Here is a 7,764-nt window from a genome sequence, read left to right on the forward strand (position 1 = left end):
AAATTTATAATAAATTATTATTTATTTGTGTATAAATACATATATTATTTTATATATATTTAATATATATTTTGTATTTTAATATATCTTTTATATAAATAATTGATTTTGTGAATGATTTTTATATACATTTAATATATAGTTATAATACAAATTACAAGAATATCATAACTAAAGAAAATAATGCGAAACCCTTCTCATTATTAATACACACTTAATCTAGAATAATTTTAAAGTCATATATAATCAAGTTTCTTAATTAAGTTTTAATTAATTTGAATGGGGGAATTAATCAACTTATACTTGCCCTGTACAAACAAATGTTATTTTCTCACTAGTGTATGTTCCCGTGTCCTACACGGAATAATACATAAAATTATATAAATTTTTTATTAAATTTAAATAAAAAATGTACATAGTAATTATTATTATAAATATTTTACAATTTAAAAATATTAAAAATAATTAATATTTATTTTAATCAATTTAAATTTATTAAATGGTCATTTCATTTACCCGCTTAAGTAAGTATTTGGAGTTTGAATCTCGCCTTGTGTGTATTATAATCCATTTGTTAGCGACAGACCCTTAATAAATAGAGCATCAATATGTGGTAGATTAATTTTCGACTTGCCAATTTAAAAAATCCATAGAAAAAAATTGTATTTGTCTTTAAAATAGATTAATTTTTCATTAATAAAAATACTTATGAATTTTTGTCTTTGTTGAAATTTACTTGGGACAATTTTATTTATTACTCGTATTCATTCTTGAAATTAAAATAATATGATCAACATTATTACTTGTTAAAATTTCACATTTTATGAAATAATTTTTAAAGTTTCAAATTCATAAACTTATGTCATTACAAAAGTTATTAGATCGATTAATATTTTTTGGTAATATGATGTATCGAAACACCATCGTTGAGTATTAGTTAGTGTGAAAAGAAACCGATAGCAACTTTTGTTATTCAATATATAATTTATTCTATTAAAAAATAAATTAATATGGTAATGAGGACTCAGGAGAGCGTGAGAAACCCACTTTTCATCCCTCATTCCTATTTAAAAAAAATGTCTCCGTTCTTTCTCCGTCATTGCAAGTTCCTGTTTAATTACCCCTTAGAGAACGTAGATCTCTTCGGGTATCTACGAATATTTTTTTGAAAATTTTTAAAAAAATTAACACAAAAAGACATAATATAATAAATCATAAAATAATCAATTCAATATAATTCAACACAATTTATAACATATTCGTTATGAAAAATAACATTTCAAAAGGAGAAAACATAAAAAAATAATCCAACATAATAACATAACATAATATTTTAGAACGATACTGAGCGACATAGAGACGGACTTGATGAGAGGTAGAGAAAGTGAGTTAGAGAGAGAGAGGATCAAGGCTGAGAATGAGTCTCGAAGAAAAAAAATTCGAATTGGAGGTAGAAATTAGGATTACTAAATTCAAGAAATGGATTTACGTATATATAAATTAAGATAAATTAATAATTTTATATTCGCGTATATTTAATAAGTTTCATGGGGTGGGTACTTATGTCCGTTCTCCTATTAGGAGTGGCAAACGGGAAAGTCCGCCCTGTCTCGTCAAAAGCCCGCCCCGCCTAGTAAGACGGTCCTGAATTTTTTCCCCGCCCGCCTAATGGTAGGCTGGCGGGATCCCCTTTTTTTGTAAGTCATTAAATATTAAACAATATATATAATTTCACAACAATTTCAATAAATTTATAATTTCTAAAAACATAAAAAATTATAATTTTTAAATTCATGTACATTAACGTCTTTATAATTATAAATGTGTAATAAATATAATTATAAATATTTTTTAAAAACAAAATAATAAAACCAGTATTGTCCAAAGCAAAACAAATATTATCCAAAATATAACTTAAAACTTTTCAATTATCATCTTCATCATTTTGTAGATCAATAACAGCATAGAAATTTGTAAAAAATGGCTCTACCAAAATAAAAACTTGGCCCAGCGGGAAAGTCTGCCCCGCTCCGCCGAAACCCGCCAAATCCCGTGGATTAGGCGGTGCAGGGTAGGCGGGATTTTTAAGTTTGGTGGCCATAAATTTCCAGCCCAACCCGCATTTTTTGGCAGGTTATACGACCAGCTCGACAGATTTCAACCCATTTGCCACTCCTAGTCCCCATTCATTTTCGCATGGCAGATCGTGAGGATTTTAGGAGTCCCCATCTAGCTTCAAAACGCGAGTAATCCCTGCAAATACCCGTTTCGGCTGTTTTTGTGATCATCCTTATTGCTAGCATTTATTAATTCGTGACGTGGAGCTATTATAGCCACTCAATAAATTCTTAGATAATCAAAGTTTAGGTTATATCATTTTTATAAAGTTACATGTATCCTTGTTATAACAATATTAATAAAAGATAAATAGATAAACACTAAACTATTATTTGGATATATGATAAAAAATAAGAGAAAAAAATAGAAAGAAAAGTATATTTTTTTTGTGTGCTGTTTAGATGAAAAAAAATGAATGAAAAGAAAATAGAGGAAAAAATTTCTTTTGCTTGAATGGAAGAAAAAGTAAGAAGAGAAAAAATTATAATAGAGAAAAATTATATTAATGTTTTTATATATTATATATAAATTATATTTCAAATGAAAACTCTGTATTTTTATCCATGTTTGCACTTTTGAATCAGTTTTCTTCGCAACTTTGAAGAGAAAAAATTTACGTGAGCTTTATATATACTTTTATGTTTTTCATCATTCAATTTCTTTGTTGAACCAAATAATGAAAAATTGATTTTTCTATTCATTTTCTTCCCCAGCATGTTATTTCTCTACAAATTCTTCTAATCTAAACAATGCATAAATATGTCACATTTTTTATATATATAACAATAACTAATATCACATATTAGGCTAATTTACATTGATAAATCAAAGTCACCCTAAAATTACTTGAATCCCCTAAATTCAATAACGTTGCCTAGTTGTCTCCATTTAAATCGAATTTAATAAATTCAAATTAGGATAATAAGTAATAAATCTAATTTATATTTAATAATTTACCTCTAACTTATGGTAAAATGTAAGATATGATGAAAAAAAAAAAACTAATGCGTCATAAATTTTTTACTAACAAAAAGAATTTTTTTTTAGACACGTATCTATCTTTTTAAGTTATACATTTTGATTTATATAAATTAATGATAATTAAATGTAAAAAATACTAATTAATAAAGGAATAAAATTTAAGATAAACATGTCCTGAACAAATTGAAAAAAATAAAGATTTTTAATTATGATCATTAATTATAATTACATATATTTACTTCAAGATTTATACTTCGAAAACACAGTATATTAATATTTTGTATTTTTATTTTTTAATTTTATACTATCACAAACATTAGTTACTCTCCAATAATGACAATACTTTTAAAAAAATAAACATAACTAAATTATCTTAGAATTATATAATAATTTTTAACATAACAAAAATAATATACAATTACCTAAAATATAATATTTGTATAGTAACTGAAATTTAATTGTCAATATAAAGTAATATATAATATCATTTCATAATCAAATAAGTGTTTAATCGAAGAATTTAATATTTATATAATAATATGACAAAATAAATTAAAGTTTAAGTTTAATCATAGCAAGCTTTCAAGTTTAAATTTTTATAAATTAATTTATTTGTGTTAAAATGAATTGCGCAATAAAAAATCATAAAAATTTCATATATTGAAGTAGACAATAATTTATTTGTAAATACAAAAAGTGTATTGAATAAGTAAGAAATTATTTTATTTTAATTTGGTCCATAATTCACATGATTTGAATTTAGCTCAATATATATGATTTGATTTGATTTGATTTGATTATTAGTTGAAAGTATCTCAGTTGCCTATTTTATTCATAGATTTATTATTTTAATGACTAATAAATTAATTAAATTAATTAATTAGTACACACAATAAATTTGGGTTAATAAATTTAAAAAAATAAATTAAAAATACTGAGAGAATATTAAAATAAATAAATTAAAAAATACTACCAAATCAAATTGATATAAATTACAATAAATTATATAATATTTAAATATTAAATCAAATTAATTAGTTGATATAGTTAATTTATCGTAATAACTTATAGTTAATGAGTTAAAAGAAATAAATCAGAAAACATTCTCAAAGCATGCTACGTCAAGTTCATCATTAAATACAAAAATTCGATTTTTATATAATAGAATAGATAAATTTAAATGCGTAATATTATTCTTATTAAAATTATCTAATTATATTTATGCAACTTAAACTTTTAGAAAAGATTATTAATGACATCTTATTGGTCAAAATACTTATTAATGACTCTAGAGTCTAGATAACTTGATGTGAATTTTTTTTATATTTTACATTAACTTTAGATAAAAAAAATTAGTTCTGACGTATAATTGAAAATTTAAAATGTAATTAATAAAAATTTTTTATCTATAATTATTAATAAGATATCAATACGATGCTCTTTTAGGTATTTAGAAATCTGAAGAAAAAAAAAAGCCTTGAAAAACCAAATAGCCACCTAACTTTTCTTGCCCTTAATTCTATGATATCGCTCCCAAAATTCCAGGAGAGTAGAATATTGCTTGACTTGCTTTTGAATGCAATAGAGAAGAATATGCAACTTTCATCTCGTCGCCGTTATTCTACCTGTCCAGTCACTACTGTTGTCGTGTCTGCTCTGTCGCCGTGTGCATTGCTATGCGTCATCCAATTTAATGAATTTAATTAGAATAAATAATAAATTATTTATTTTATTTTAGATTTCATAAATGAAAAAACCAATTCACTGATATAATGAATTACAATTAACGTAGTTTAATTAATTAAGTAATATAAATTTTAATAAATTATATTAATATTTAAATATCCAATCAAATCAATTAGTGAATATAATTAAGTCATTGTAATAAATTATATTTAATGGGTTAAAATAATTAAATCGAGAAACACTCTCTGGAGCATGCTACGTCAGCTCCATCATTAAGTGCAGAAACTCAATATTTATATAATAGAATAAAAAATAGAATAAATAAGTAAGTACGTATTTGCACTATTATACTTCTTGTTCTATATGATGACTTAAGATATTTGTTTTGTATGTTAAATAATATAAATAATATTTTGTATCTTATATTCATTAAATATTGATATTAAGATGAATAAGTAAGACAAACATGTTCTGAAAAATTGAAATAAAATAAAGGCTTTCAATTATGATAATTAATTATAATCATATATATTTACTTCAAGCTAAGATTTATACTTCGAAACTCAGAATATTAATATTTTGTATTTTTATTTTCTCAATTTTTAACTATTATAAACATTAGTTATTCTCTAATAATGACAATCTTTTTTAAAAATAAGCATAATTAAACAATCTTAAAAATATATAATAATTTTCAAAATAACAAAAAAATGTACAATTACTTAAAATATAATATTTGTGTAGCAATTGAAATTTAATTGTCAATATAAAAATTATATATAATATCCTATCATAAACAAATAAGTGTTTAATAAAAAATTTAATATTTATATAATATAAAAAATAAATTAAAATTTGAGCTTAATCATAGAAAACACTCAATTTTAAATTTTTATAAATCAAATTTTATCATTTTTTTCTCGAAATAACTTATACAATAAAAAATTCCTAACGCATTATTGATACTCAAATAATAGAAATAATATATTAATAAATAAAAAATATTATTAAAAGTTAAATATACAGATAAAAAAATTATAACTTGCAAAAATATCTCTAAAATTTATTACATAAATATTAAAATCATGTATTTATATAAATTAAATTATATTAAATTGTAAGATATTTAGATATTTAATTAAATTTAAAAATAAATGGTATGCCAATTCAAATAATTTAGATTGAAGATAAAAAAATATATAATCAAATTATATCATATAACATAACATTTCTATAAGTTTCTTTTATAAGAGATTTAATACAAAAATATTTATCATCATCTGTTTAATATAACAATTTAAATTTAGGAGAATTGTTCCAAAACACACATTTTTCGAATTATTTATTGTTAATATCAGGTCAATTTCATAACATTCAATAATAACATAAATGATTATATTTGAACCACAAAGTTAACTTAAAATAAAATATAGAAATTGATGAGAACAAAATATTAAGACAAAAAATGATTAGAAGCGTAAAAATAGAAAAAAAATATTAAATTTAAATAATGTCAAAAAGAATATAATATATAAAGATGTGAATTGTAAAAATAGAGGGATACATATATAAAGAAGAATAGCATGCATGTATAAATGTTTTTTCACTATATCATAATTTGCTCCAGCTATACGATGAATTCAGCGGCAGTCAGCAGCTCCAAAAGTTTGCATCGATGCACCTCGAACACATGACCTGATTTCTTAAGCTGCAAGTATGCCGAGCACGTTGTCGTCCAATTCCATCAGCAACGGTAATGCCTAAATTAAGACATTTTCGAGTTATAAACAAAAAATCAACGAAATACTATTTATCCATACCTTCTCATTTATCCATAAAAGAAATTTTACATAAAAAAAAAGAAAAGAAGAGTTAAAATAGCAAGAGCGATAAAAATGATGATTCTTATCATTTTGTTTGGCCGTCTATATATAGAAGACCAGAAAATCATCATTATCTTACAAAATTAATTTGTATTTATTGCATTTAATTTGAATAAGCAAGAAATTATCATATTTTAGTTTAGTATTTAATTCACATGATTTGAATTTGACTTAATACATATAATTTAATTATTAGTTAAAAATATCTCAATTGCTTATTTTATTTATAGATTTATTATTTTAATTATTAATAATTTAATAAAATCAATTAATTAATATACATAATTTATACCTAGTTTGATTTAATAAATTAAAAAATACTACCAGAATATTAAAAAAAATAAATTAAGAAATACTATTAAAACAAATTGATATAAATTATAATTATTATGTAATATTTAAATATCTAATCAAATCAGTTAGTTGATATAATTAATCTCATAATAAATTGTATTTAATGAGTTAAAAGAAATAAATCGAAAAATACTCTTAGAAGCATGCTACGTCAGCTCCATTATTAAGTGTAGAAATCCGATTTTTATATAATAGAATCGAATATACGTTAATTCATATATAGTATGTAAATAAATTTAATTAAAATAAATAACAATTTATTTATTTTATTTTAGACTTTCTAAATGAAAAGACTAATTCACTAATATAACGAATTATAATTAATGTAGTATAATTAATTAAGTAATATAAATTATAATAAATTATATTAAGAAAAGAAATATTTAAATATCTAATCAAATCAATTAGTTAATATAATTAATTCAGTGTAATAAATTGTATTGAATGAGTTAAAATAATTAAATCGAAAAATACTATCTGAAACATGCCATGTCAACTTCATCGTTAACTACAGATTTCCGATTTTTATATAATAAAATTGATTGATTAGTTTCTTTTTCTTATAGATTAGACAACTTTTCATTTTAGTCATTACAATATCACAATTATTCATACACACTATATACTCACACATGCAAGATTTAAAAAGTTCTCATCACTATTTGGCTTCTGTCAAATTTTAAACCCGGATGCAGTATCTTAAAAGCACTAATATTTGTTTTAACTATATTAAATATATACT

Source organism: Arachis duranensis, chromosome 4, assembly GCF_000817695.3.
Source record: "Arachis duranensis cultivar V14167 chromosome 4, aradu.V14167.gnm2.J7QH, whole genome shotgun sequence".
NCBI lineage: Eukaryota > Viridiplantae > Streptophyta > Magnoliopsida > Fabales > Fabaceae > Arachis > Arachis duranensis.